This window comes from Hylobates moloch, unplaced genomic scaffold (assembly GCF_009828535.3).
Source record: "Hylobates moloch isolate HMO894 unplaced genomic scaffold, HMol_V3 SCAFFOLD_9, whole genome shotgun sequence".
NCBI lineage: Eukaryota > Metazoa > Chordata > Mammalia > Primates > Hylobatidae > Hylobates > Hylobates moloch.
In genome coordinates, this window is record NW_026652284.1 from 59,832,635 (window position 1) to 59,847,216 (window position 14,582).

At 37.9% G+C, this 14,582-nt stretch overlaps 1 protein-coding gene across 2 annotated transcripts in view; it reads left to right on the top strand.

The window, feature by feature from the left end:
* Positions 1 to 811: 811 nt before the first annotated feature.
* The window catches only part of STMN2 (stathmin 2), a 149,953-nt gene continuing 136,182 nt past the window's right edge, over positions 812 to 14,582 (top strand). Inside the window, exon 1 of one of the 2 annotated variants that reach the window (XM_058444023.1) lies at positions 812 to 964. The gene's annotated coding sequence lies outside the window, so the exon portion shown is untranslated. The remainder of the gene's footprint in view (positions 965 to 14,582) is intronic. The other variant, XM_058444022.1, reaches the window with a different exon arrangement.

Sequence of the window (14,582 nt, forward strand, 5' to 3'; positions counted from 1 at the left end):
TCCCTCTCTTGTCATGTGGCACACCAACTCCCGTGTTTGCCTTCCACCATGATTGCAGGAGTCCTGAGGCCTTGCTAAAAGCAAATGCTGGCACTATGTTGCTTGTACAGCCTGCAGAACTGTGAGCCAAATAAGCCTCTTTCTTTATAGACTACACTGTCTCAGGTGTTCCTTTATAGCAATGCAAAATGGAATAACATGCTTGTGTTTGAGGAAAAGACGCACCCAGCAGTTATTTCAAAAACTGGGGAGGAGCCGATCTACGATTAGTTGAAAGTCTACCAAATAACTCCAGCAGAATCGGCTCTTTGTTGAAGAATCTCAAAGCCCCACAGGTTCTTAAAGTAAGTATCCAGCAGGATTGGGTCTTTAATAAAGAACCTCAAAGCTCGTCATAACGTACATGGTATAGAGGTGGCCCTTATGTCTAAGACTGGGGAGGAGGATGACATGGAGGCCATATGCAGCCAGCAGAGTGCAACAAAGGACAAAGACCCCTGGTACAATGATGTCCAAGACCAAAGAGGTGGTAATTCTTGAAGCACATCAGAAGGAGCCAGACCATGGGGACCAAACTATTTCCAGCATAGTTCCCTTAGTTTTAAGTAACTAAAACCATACAGTCTCAGAATGAAATTTTATTTTCAAATTTCCTGTTCCATAGCATAATGGTTTCCTCACAGTGGATTCTGTGACATCAGCTATACTACACTGAGATTCCAGTCTACAAAGGAGCAAAGCCCCACCCCACACCTGTGTTCCACAGAGCAACTAGGAGGGCTTCACCTGCCTCAACTCCTATCACCCTTTGGTTCTGTTATCAAGCAAACGGGTCTTGCTGCTCAATGCACTAGAAGCCAGTATTATGTCACTGGGCTTTTGAGAAAAGAAAAGCTTTATATTGCAGGTCAACTCATGAAGAGACAGGAGTCAAGCAAAAATCTGTGTCCCTTGCTGGCTTCAAGTGAGTATTTTTATTAGAAAAGGTTCAGGGAGGGATTCTGAGATTAGAAGGTGATTGATGGAAGGAAGGGTGAGGTCTCGAAAGTCCTTGGGCATGCACAGTTATTTCTTCATGCTACCTCATGGGTCACATGGCATATTTGAGGGGAATTGTATGAAACATATAGTGGAAATTCAGGCTGTGATGTTAGCAAGCTCGTTTTGCACAGACTCTAATTGGCCATCCTGGTTCCAATTTTTTTTTCTTTTTTTTGGTTTTTCTTTTTTTTTTTTTTTTTGAAATGGAGTCTTACTCTGCTGCCCAGGCTGGAGTGCAATGGCACAATCTCGGCTCACTGCAACCTCTGCCTCCCAGGTTCAAGTGATTCTCGTGCCTCAGCCTCCCAAGTAGCTGGAATTACAGGCATGTGCCACCATGCCCAGCTAATTTTTGTATTTTTGGTAGAGACGGGATTTCACCATGTTGGCCAGGCTGGTCTCGAACTCCTGACCTCAGGTGATCTGCCATCTCAGCATCCCAAAGTGCTGGGATTACAAGCATGAGCCACCACGCCTGGCCTGAGCCAATTTTTTCTTGATCTCGCAAGTGAAGGAAGTTTCCCCATTTCAGCAAGTTGTTTCCTTTCTGTTAACCTGCTACACTGTAAACTCAAGAACTTCTGTTAGTTATTGTTTTCTTACTCTTTGAGGCACGGTTCCAGAGTCAGCTTTTCAGCAAGTTGTTCCTTTTTTTTAATCTGCCATCCTGTAAGCTCAAGGATTTACTCTCTGGTTTCTTTGACTCTTTGAGGCAGTTTCAGTTTCCCCAGACTATGACCGAACGTTACATTCTGTAGACTGGGCAGCTCCACCGCCTTTCTCTCCTACTGCTTCTCTTCCCCGTGACAAATTGCCTGACCAGTAGCGAAGTTAAGTCCAGCCCCTAGATTAAGCAAGAACAAGACTCATGTCCCCTCAGGATATTCAGGGAGGGAAGAGGAGCACAGTGGCATTTGTCAGCAATCAGAATAGGAAAAGCCACCATCTAGACTTAGCAATTCCACTTTTAGATATAATCACTGGAGAAACTCTCACATTTGTATTTTAAACAGTTATGAAAATGTGTGTATCAAACTTTATAAGAGCAAAACACTGGAAATAGCCCCAATTATTTATCAACTAAAAAACTGGTAAATTGTGGTGTGTAGTGGGATTCTATACAACAGTAGTGGTTATATACATTGCCATGGAGGGATCTCACTGTTCGGTATAAAAAACAAGTCACAGAGGAACCCCTGAGTTATATATATTTATAGAACTGTTCAAAAACAAGACATAATTATTTACAATATATATGTGGCAGAATTAGAGGGACACAATTATCTCTAGGGCAAATAGAAGGGAGATGTCATCAGAATAGCATTACAACAGTTTCAATAGTGCTAGGAATTGTTCTTCCTCATAAACAAGGTTGTGGGTACTCAAATATTTTGAATATTTTCACATTTTAACATTTCTGAACTCAGGAGGATTTTAAGAGATGTAGTTGTAACTGTCATAGAAATCTTAAACATCCTCTTCTAGTAACATTTTACTTTATGTTCACAGTATGTCAAAACCCTGAAAAATAATTTTTAGTAAATACAAAATAAAAACTCAAAGTGACAAGAAAAAACGTGTTCATAGCTCATGGTCTTGAACTTTTATTTCAGCTTACCACATCTGCATTTTTGCTATTGAACATGACACATCTCACATCAAAGGAGACCACCCAAAGTATTGTCTAAGTTGTCTATAGCCTTAAATAGAGGCTTAAAGGTAATCTTCAAAAAAAAATTTTGAGTGTTATTTTGGCATAAACAGACAAATAAGTAGTTGAAATATTGTTCATAGTTCTGTCAGACTTCCAAAAAATTTAAGTTTAATAAAAGAAGTCTGAGCATAGTGAGCAAGTGTTTACTAGAAAAATGCAAACACAGCAACATCCTGCTGAAGGTCATTCTTTTTTTTTCAGAGCATCACACATTGCCCATCAAGGGTGAGTGAATCTCTTTTAGCATTCCTGAAAACCTTCATTTCTTTGACCACTATCCCAGCACTATAATAGAATTCTATAAAATGTGAACAAAACACTTCATCCAAGGGTTGTTGTGCACACCAGGGTTAAGAAAAAAAGAAAAAGTGGGAGACCTTTTCCTTAGCTCCAACACAACGTGTTGCTTAATGTCAACAAGATAAGCCAAAATTTCACTCCATTTCATATCAATTCAAGCATAAAGACTCACTCCTTGGTATTTTAAAGTCTGCTTTTCATTTAGTGGGAAGATTCTTAGAGTAGTAGAAAGTAATTGTGCAAAAGAGAAAAATGAAGAAAAGGATAGAATTGACAAAGACAGGAGTGGAACTGGTAAAGTTCAAGTGGGAGAAAAGAGGGAAAAAGTGTCTGAAGACTTTCTTTGTCCACGGATGCAAAGAAAAAAAATGCATCAAAAGCAAAACGTATTGATAGATCACTTAGAAACACTCAGTTGAACTGTTGAACTAAAGAATTTTTAAATTTTTTGTAAAATATGTTTGATTTCTAGTCAGAAGTAACCTGAATATAAATCTGGTGCCTTCATTCATGTGACCCACATCTCTGTCATCCTTAAAGTTATACCAAGTAAATAGGTGAGCTCTAAATTTCATAACCAGTATGTTTTCAAAGACAAAGGGGAAATCATTGTGTCTTTAAAAAAAAAAAAAAAAGAGAGAGAAGAAAAAAAAAACTGCTAGGCCTTGTTTATAAAGAACAGTGCGGTTGGCTGTAGGAAAAGAGTAAAGTCACATAGAAATAAGGTAGACAGTGATGCCTGCCACATGACCAGCCTGTGTTATCCAGGAAAAGCCTGCTTATCAGATTTTATTGGAAGAATTGGAACACAATATAGGAAGTGGACAGTCACTCAGAATCCAACATAGCTTCAGCAGAAGCATTATCCCATCATCCCTAAGTGGGATGTATGTATTAATCTTTTTTTCTTATGTTCTACCCCTAATAAGACTCAAACACTCTCCTGGCCTCTGCTCTTCCTGCTGCTACTGCTGTGCACTCTGTGCACTGCATTTTAGTTAGCTTTCATTCCTTCATAGTATCTGCTTGGACTTACCTGTTTTTCTTACTGACTGCATTCTTTTCAGACATCAAGTCACACTATAAAACTGCTACAGAATCACCGATTGTCTTTCTGCATAAATAGCAAGCTTCCCAAAATTTTCACTGGCCAAAGATTCACACCAGGACAACTTATGGGGTTCTGGCCAGGCTATCGACTGGCTACCCTCACATCAAATGCCCTCTCTTGGTCAAATCAGTTGTACAGGGGACAATGTCACATGATAGAGGCTGTTAGTTCCACATATAAACAACCTTTCAGAATATATATATATATATAATATCCTCCACTGTGCAATTTCACACTCTGGTTTTTCTCTGGTTGTCATAACACAAAACCTCAATTAGCTTTTAAGGCATAATTGTAGAATAGATATTTTCTTCTTTTGACGTTTTAACCCAGATCTAGTGAGCCTCTATGTTATATTAAGTAGTATGCTAGGTCTTGGGCAATGAAGGATGGGAAATAAAACATTCTAGCAAAAGAGATATTGCAACCAAACCAAAAACCTAAAAAAAGGCATGAAGGAAAAAATGCCAAGCATGGGAGGGGCTGCATAAGGGGACTGAGAAGAGGCCACACATTAGATCTAATCAGACAGACCCGGGCTCAAATTCCAGCTTTCACATTTCCCAACTGTGGATGTGGGACAAGTTGTTTAATGTTTCTAAACTTCAATATCCCTTCTATAAAACAAATGGAATAATCAAGCCTACTGCAGGAATCCCAGGATTTATCTGTTTTTAAAGGTTTGAATGGACACACACACACACACACACACAAATACACACAGCCTTGACACTTGCCATTATGAGTTCATAATGATATTGCAGGAGCTCATATCCCAGGAGCTCAAAATTCATCTATAATTTTTAAATTATACTCTGTAATGAGAAGAAAAATGTCTTTGTTCTCAGTAATATCCAGATAAATAATGGAGAAATATCTCAGTAAAACACAAAGACCTCATGTTTTCTTTGGACAGTATTTTATGCATTAATGTCTATAGCCTATGCCCACTTGTGATCCTATCAATGAGTGAGTGCCAAAGCCAATACCAACGCTTCTGTGTAGCCTGAAGTCTTGTCGGTAGCTGATTTCACCAATCTCTTCTTTCTTAGAAAAACGGCACAGCCGCTCATAACAAATGCTTAGAACTGTAGACAATAAGTATCCGGAAGCCATTTGGAGTGTGTGGTAGAAAAGGGAATTCCTTTTTTTCCTCTACATTTCCTGGCCCTTTTATAGTCAAGTAAAAATCACATATCCTAGTTCTGGAGAATGCATGGGAATAAAAGTGACACATCACATTCAACTGTGGTAGGAAAAAGTTCATATGCTTTTCCCTGTCTTGGTGACTGGCAATAATCAGTGGAATTGTTCTTGGGCAAATCCACAGCAATTTGGGGCTTAATTTGTTACTCAAGAATAATCTGTCTTCTACTAATATAGAGTGGCTTTAAATACTATAGCAAATTATTAAAATGAGCCAAATAAAGAAACTCTTTGAATTCCAGGAGGTGGCAATTATAAATCTTTGTCGCCTCACATAAGAGCCCAATCTCAATTCCCTTTTTTAGCTGCTGCAATCCCAGGGGCTACAGGGACTGGACCGCAGATGGCAATGCAGTGAGAGAGGGGCAGGCAGAGGACAGTATGCAGCAGCTTCCACAGACTGTCAAATCTGATAACACAAAAAAAATTATGTCACATTCCTTTTTGGCCCATATAAATGTTGCTTTTATGTTCAGCAGTCCCCCAATAGCCAACACTTGTAAAGCACTTGCCATATACTACCTACAGTTCTAAGCACTTTACATATAATAACTCATTTAATGCTCACAGCAACCCTGTAAGATTGATATATTATTGCTCCCGTTTTCAAGATCAAGAAACTGAGGTTCAGTGATCCCTTATGGTTTGGAGGAGAGAAAATGTTTAATAGCAAAGTCAGAATGTAATTATTTAGCAGCTGGTCCACAAGCAGATTCATGTGCTTCACAATGTGGATACCCATGTGTTCACTATGATCATTGATAGGGTTTGGCTGTGTATCCCCACCCAAATATCACCTTGAATTATAATCCCCATAATCCCCACATATCAAGGGTAGGACTAGGTGGAGGTAATTAAATCGTGGGGGTGGTTTCCCCCATGCTGTTCTAGAGATAATGAGGGAGTCTCATGAGATCTTATGGTTTTATATGTGTCTGGAATTTCCCCTCCTGGCACTCACTCTGTCCACTGCCATGTGAAGAAGGTGCTTGCTTCTCCTTTGCCTTCTGCCATGATTGTAAGTTTCCTGAGGACTCCCCAGCCATGCAGAACTGTGATTCCATTAAACCTCTTTCCTTTATAAATTACCCAGTCTGGGGTATTTCTTCACAGCAGTGTGACAATGGACTAATACAATCATGATTATGTTGATGATAATAGGTGAGAATGGGATCAGCTGTCCTTGAGTTCCTCAGAGGGAAATGCGTTTATTTGCCACTTGGGCACTGTGGTTTATGCTCAACTGAGATGAATGGATATCATTCCAAAGACAAGAACTAAACTTCCAATCAGGCTGAAAGAAAAGGCATCCAAGTAAGACTAAAAGTGCCCATACGTTCTGCGCTATGTTCCATTTAGGCAGTTGTTTCTTCATGCACTTCTCATCCTTCTGTCACTAAGATACATAATTTGCACTGATAATCACTACAATGATGTTGTTAATATCTTAAATGACAGCTAACCATATGGATGCAAGAAGTGTTTCCTGTGGAGGACTGCCTGGTGTCCTGGGCAATGCATACACTGACATCACTTTGAAAGTGATGACACATAAAGTTAGGTTTTAATTATTTTGCTCAGTAACTTAAGCATGTCACTTGTCAATCTTAGAGAATATGAATCCCCTCTCAGTAAACAAGATGGAAGATACAAAATACAGAAAGCATGCCAGGCATTACACAGGCTAATTAGTATCATGTTTATAATTTAGAAGTATATCACATAGAGTTTTATAAGCAGCATCACATAAATTCTCAAGGTCAGTACTACATGTGGGAATAATTTAAGGGCTCCTATTTTGTGATTTCACAAATGATTATTCTGTGGTATCTTAGAAATATTTCATAGACTGATGATTTCTGACATCTTCCACTTCAGGGGATATGTTATATTCTGCCCCAAGTGCCAACACAAGAAACTAGTCAAAGAACCAGGAGAATAACCAACTAGGCTTGTACATCTGTCTCTCTGACCATTCCACTATAATTTCTAAAGGAGGTGACTGACCTTCAATAAAGTTTTACCAGGCTACTTGTGATGTATCATGTCATCTTAAAATGGAGATTAAGTTTTTTTAAGCTTTCAAATGTAAAAACAAACTGTACAACAATTTGCTTATCTATTCTCCTGTTGAAGGATATCTCAGTTGCTTCAAGTTTGGGCAATTATGAATAAAGTTGCTGTAAACATTTATGTTGAGGTTTTCGTGTGAACTTCAGGTTTAAACTCATTTGAGTATACACCATGGGATGCAATTGCTGAATCATGCAATAAAAGTATGTTTAATTTTATAAGACTGCCAAAGTGCCTTCCAAAGTGACTGTACTGTTTTGCCCCTCATTGATTAACAATAATAATCTCATTGATTATAATAATCAGATTATCAATGATAATCTTATTGATTACCACCAGCAATCAATGAGAGTTTCTGTTGCTCCACGTCCTCACCAGCATTTAGTGTTGTCAGGGCTTTGTATTTCAGCCATCCTAGTAGATGTGCAGTGGGATCTCCTTGTTGTTTTAATTTGCAATTCTTTCACGGCAAATGATGTTTAGCATCTTTCCATATGCTTATTTGACATCTGTATATCCTCTTTGGTGAGGTGGCTGTTCAGATCTTTTGACCATATTTTAATAGTTTTTTGTTTTCTTGTTAGTGAGTTTTAAGAGTTCTTTGTATATTTTAGATACAACTACTTCATCAAATATGTGTTTTACAAATATTTTCTATCAGTCTGTGGCTTGTCTCTTAATTCTTTTAAGTGTCTTACGGAGCAGAAGTTTTAAATTTAATGAAGTCAAATTTATTTTTTTCTTTCATGGATTGCACTTTAGGTGTTTCATCTAAAAAGATATCACCAAGTTAAAGGTCATCTGGATTTTCTCCTGTTATATTGTAGGAGTTTTTGAGTTTTATCTTTTACATTTAGATCTATGATCCATTTTGAGTTTATTTTTGTGAAAGGTGTAAGATCTGTGTCCAGATTCTCTTTTTAAAAATGTGGATGTTCAATTGTTCCAGCACTGTTTGTTGAAAGAGTCCATTGATTTTTCTCAAACATAAAAAGACCATTCAATGGAAGAAAGATAGATAGTTTTTTCAACAAATAATGCTGGAACAACTAACCAAGATTTTAACCACATAAAAAATTAACTTCAAATGGATAATATAACTAAACGTAATATATAAATTTATAAAATATCTAGAACAAAATGTAGGGGCAAATCTTCATAACCTTGGGTTAGGCCAAGAGTTTCTTTGATATGGCACAAAAAGCATAATCAATAAAAGAAAAAAATTAATAACTTCACCTAAATGGAGAATGCTTGCTGTGCAAAAGTTACTGACAAAGGAATGAAACATAAGCCACAGACTGGAAGAAAGTATTTGCAAATCTCATGCCTGACAATGACCTTATATTCAGAAAATATGGAGAATTCTCAAAATTTAACACTAAGAATTATGCCAATAAATGGTTTGAATAGGCAGTTCACCAGAGAAGAAATACAGATGACAAATAATATATTTTAAATGTTCAACATTATTATTCATCAGGAAAATGTAGATTTACCAAAATAAGAAATGCCACTAGTCAGGCATTAAAATGGTTAAAATAAACTTTAAGATGGCAATACTAATGCTGGTGAGAACTTAGAGCAACTGGAATGCTGGGATAGTGCTGGCAGGAATGCAAAATGACACTGTTTCTTTAGAAAACAATTTGGCCATTTCTTGTAATGTTAAAAATACACCAGGGCAGGACCTTTTCCAGGCCTCTCTCCCAGATTCTGGTAACTCCTTGGGCTGTGGCAACACGGCTATAGTCTTCACATGGTGTTCACCCTGTGTATGTCTATGTCAGAATTTTCTACATTTATAGGGATGTTGATCATATTGGATTAGGGGTCCATTCTACTTCAGTATGACTTCACATTCACTATTTACATCTGCCAACAATCCTATTTCTGAATAACGTCACATTCTGCAGTAAAGGGATTAGGAATTCAACATATTAATGGTGGGAAGAAGGGATAAAGGGCATAATTTAAACCATTAAAGTGCTATTAGAATGGCCAAAATCAAAAGACTGAACCATACTCTGTGCTAGAGCGGATGTGGAACAACTAGAATTCTCATACACTGCTAGTGGGAATGTAAATTGTGCAACCACTTTGGAAAACAGTTTGTTTAAAAGTTATGCATATTTCTACCATATAAACCAACTATTCAACTGCTAGATGTTTACCTGAATTAAAACCATATGCCATATAAATAGATATATTTTGTTGTATCCTCTTTCGAACCAGGTGCATCATCCTGCTGGTTCCCTCATTAGCAACTTAACTAAATTACTATATATTTGTAGAAAAAAATAAATAAGTAAATAAATAAACGCATACACCCATGCAAAAATGTAGTTGTACTTGCCCAAAACTGGAAACAACCCAAATGTTCATCAACAGATGAATAGATAAACAGATTGTGATATATCCATACCATGGAATAATATCTAGCAATAGAAAAACTGTACTGCTGATACGCAACAATTTGAATGCATGTGGAAATAATTATGCTGAGTGAAAGAAGCCAGACAAAAAATAGTATATAATGTATGATTCCATACATGTACAATTCTAGATAATAAAAATAAACCATGGTGGAGAAAAAAAAAACAGATGGGTGACTGACTATAGACAGGAGGAAGAGAGACAGAAATAGGAATTACAAAGGCACACAAGAGAAATTTTGGGAGTGATGGACATGTTCATTATCCTGATTGAGGTGATAGTTTCACAGGTATATACATATGTAAAATTTTATCAAGTTGAACACCGTTTTGTTTGTTTGTTTGTTTGTTTGTTTGTTTGTTTGTTTTTTGAGACGGATTCTCTCTCTGTTGCCCAGGCTGGAGTGCAGTGGTGTGATCTCCACTCACTGCAACCTCTGCCTCCTGGGCTCATGCCATTCTCCTGCCTCAGCCTCCTGAGTAGCTGGGACTACAGGTGCCCGCCATCACCCCCGGCTAATTTTTTTGTATTTTTTTTAGTAGAGGCAGGGTTTCACCGTGTTAGCCAGGAAGGTCTTGATCTCCTGACCTCTTGATCCGCCGGCCTCAGCCTCCTAAAGTGCTGGGATTACAGGCGTGAGCCACCGCGCCTGGCCCCTCAAGTTGAACATTTTAAAGATGTTCAGTCTACTTCATGTCAACTACACCTCAATTAAGCTGTTAAAAATCCTCTGACTTACCTGAAAGGTTATTATACCTTTTTTTATTATTATACTTTAAGTTCTGGGATGTGCAGAATGTGAAGGCTTGATACGTAGGTATACACATACCACGGTGGTTTGCTGCACCCATCAACCCGTCATCTGCATTAGGTATTTCTCCTAATGCTATCCCTCGCCTACCCCCCACACCCCAACAGGCCACGGTGTGTGATGTCCCCCTCCGTATGTCCATGTGTTCTTATTGTTCAGCTCCCACTTATCAGTGAGAACATGCGGTGTTTTGTTTTCTGTTCCTGTGTTAGTTTGCTGAGAATGATGGTTGCCAGCTTCATCCTTGTCCCTGCAATGGACATGAACTCATCCTTTTTTATGATTGCATAGTATTCCACGGTGTATATGTGCCATATTTTCTTTATCCAGTCTATCATTGATGGACATTTGGGTTGGTTCCAAGTCTTTGCTATTGTGAACAGTGCTGCAATAAACATACATGTGCATGTGTCTTTACAGCAAAATGATTTATACTCCATTGGATATATACCCAGTAATGGGATTGCTGGGTCAAATGGCATTTCTGGTTCTAGATCCTGAGGAATCAACACACTGTCCTCCACAATGGTTGAACTAATTTACACTTCCACCAACAGTGTAAAAGTGTTCTTATTTCTCCACATCCTCTCCAGCATCTGTTGTTTCCTGACTTTTTAATGATCACCATTCTAATTTGATTTGCATTTCTCTAATGACCAGTGATAATGAGCATTTTTTCATATATTTGTTGGCCACATAAATGTCTTCTTTTGAGAAGTGTCCGTTCATATACTTCATCCACTTTTAGATGGGGTTGTTTGTTTTTTTCTTGTAAATTTGTTTAGGTTCCCTGTAGATTCTGGATATTAGCCCTTTGTCAGATGGACAGATTGCAAAAAATTTCTCCCATTCTGTAGGTTGCCTTTTCACTCTAATGATAGTTTCTTTTGCTGTGCAGAAGCTCATTAGTTTAATTAGATTCCATTTGTCAATTTTGGCTTTTGTTCCCATTGCTTTTGGTGTTTTAACCGTGAAGTCTTTGCCCATGCCTAAGTCCTGAATGGTATTGCCTAGGTTTTCTTCTAGGGTTTTTATGGTTTTAGGTCTTACATTTAAGTCTTTAATCCATCTTGAGTTAATTTTTGTATAAAGTGTAAGGAAGGCATCCAGTTTCAGTTTTCTGCCTATGGCTAGCCAGTTACCCAACACCATTTATTAAATAGGGAATCCTTTCCCCATTTCTTGTTTTTGTCATATTTGTCAAAGATCAGATGGTTGTAGACGTGTGGTGTTATTTCTGAGGCCTCTGTTCTGTTCCGTTGGTCTATATATCTGTTTTGGTATCAGTACCATGCTGTTTTGTTTACTGTAGCCCTGTAGTGTAGTTTGAAGCCAGGTAACATGATGCCTCCAGCTTTGTTCTTTGTGTTTAGGATTGTCTTGGCTATACAGGCTCTTCTTCAGTTCCATATGAAATTTAAAGTTTTTTCTAATTCTGTGAAGAAAGTCAATGGTAGCTTGATGGGGATAACAGTGAATATATAAATTACTCTGGGCAGTATGGCCATTTTCACCCTATTGATTCTTCCTATCCATGAGCATGGACTGTTTTTCCATTTGTTTGTGTCCTCTCTAACTTCCTTGAGCAATGATTTGTAGTTTTCCTTGAAGAGGTCCTTCACATCTCTTGTAAGTTGTATTCCTGGATATTTTATTCTCTTAATAGCAATTGTGAATGGTAGTTCACTCATGATTTGGCTCTCTGTTTGTCTATCATTGGTGTATAAGAATGCTTGTGATTTTTGCACATTGATTTTATATACTGAGACTTTGGCGAAGTTTCTTATTAGCTTAAGGAGATTTTGGGCTGAGATGATGGGGTTTTCTAAATATACAATCATGTCATCTGCAAACAGAGATAATTTGACTTTCTCTATTCCTAATTGAATATCTTTTATTTCTTTCTCTTGCCTGATTGCCCTGGCCAGAACTTCCAATACTATTTTGAATAGGAGTGATGAGAGAGGGCATCCTTGTCTTCAGCCAGTTTTCAAAGGGAATGCTTCCACCTTTTGCCCATTGAGTATGATACTGGCTGTGGGTTTCTCATAAATAGCTCTATTATTTTCAGATACATTCCATTAATAATTAGTTTATCGAGAGTTTCTAGCATGAAGGACTGTTGAATTTTTTTTGAAGGCCTTTTCTGCATGTGGTTTTTGTCATTGGTTCCGTTTATGCGATGGATTACGTTTATTGATTTGCGTATGTTGAACCAGCCTTGCATCCCAGGGATGAAGCTGACTTGATCCTGGTGGATAAGCTTTTTGATGTGCTGCTGGATTCAATTTGCCGATATTTTATTGAGGATTTTTGTACTAATGTTCTTCAGGGATATTGGCCTGAAATTTTCTTTTTTTGTCATGTCTCTGCCAGGTTTTGATATCAGGATGATGCTGGCCTCATAAAATGAGTTAGGGAGGATTCCTTCTTTTTCATTGATTGGAATAGTTTTAGAAGGAATGATACCAGCTCCTCTTTGTGCCTCTGGTAGAATTTGGCTGTGAATCTGTCTGGTCCTAGGCTGTTTTTGGTTGGTAGGATAGTAATTACCAGTAGGATATTAATCATTGGTCTATTCTGGGATTCAACTTCCTGGTTTAGTCTTGGGAGGCTGTATGTGTCCAGGAATTCATCCATTTCTTCTAGATTTTCTAGTTTATTTGTATAGAGGTGTTTATAGTATTCTCTGATGGTAGTTTGCATTTCCGGGCAATCAGTGGTCATACCCCTTTATCATTGTTTATTGTGTCTAATTGATTCTTCTCTCTTTTCTTCTTTATTAGTCTGGCTAGTGGTCTATCTACTTTGTTAGTCTTTTCAAAAACCCAGCTCCTGGATTCATTGATTTTTTTGAAGGGATTTTCGTGTCTCTATCTCCTTAGTTCTGCTCTGATCTTAGTTATTTTTTGTCTCCTGCCAGCTTTTGAATTTGTTTGCTCTTGTTTCTCTAGTTCTTTTAATTGTAATGGGAGAGTGTTGATTTTAGATCTTTCCCGCTTTCTCCTGTGGGCGTTTAGTGCTATAAATTTCCCTCTAAGCATTGTTTTAGCTGTGTCCCAGATATTCTGGAATGTTGTATCTTTGTTCTCATTGGTTTCAAAGGGCTTATTTATTTCTGCCTTAATTTTGTTATTTACCCAGTAATCACTCAGGAGCAGATTGTTCAGTTTCCATGTAGTTGTGTGGTTTTGAATGAGTTTCTTAATCCTGAGTTCTAATTTGATTGCACTGTGGTCTAAGAGACTGTTATGATTTCTATTCTTTTCCATTGGCTGAGTAGCATTTTACTTCCAATTATGTGGTCAATTTTAGAATAAGTGCAATGTGGTGCTGAGAAGAATGTATATTCTGTTGATTTGGGGTGGAGAATTCTGTAGATATCTATTATGTGTGCCTGGTCCAGAGCTGAGTTCAAGTCCTGCAAATCTTTGTTGATTTTCCATCTCATTAATCTGTCTAATACTGACAGTGGGATGTTAAAATCTCCCACTGTTATTGTGTGGGGGTCTAAGTCTCCTTGTATGTCTCTAAGAACTTGCATTATGAATCTGGGTGCTCCTGTATTGGGTGCATATATATTTAGGATAGTTCGCTTTTCTTGCTGCATTGACCCCTTTACCGTTATGTAATGCCCTTCTTTGTCTTTTTTGATCTTTGTTGGTTTAAACTCAGTTTTATCAGAAACTAGGATTGCAACCCCTGCTTCTTCTTTTATTTTTGCTTTCCATTTGCTTGGTAAATATCCTCCCATCCTTTTGTTTTGAGCCTATGTGTGTCTCTGCACATGAGATGGGTCTCCTTAATACAGCACACAGATGGGTTTTGACTCCTTATTCAATTTACCAGTCTGTGTCTTTTAATTGGGGCATTTAGCCCATTTACATTTA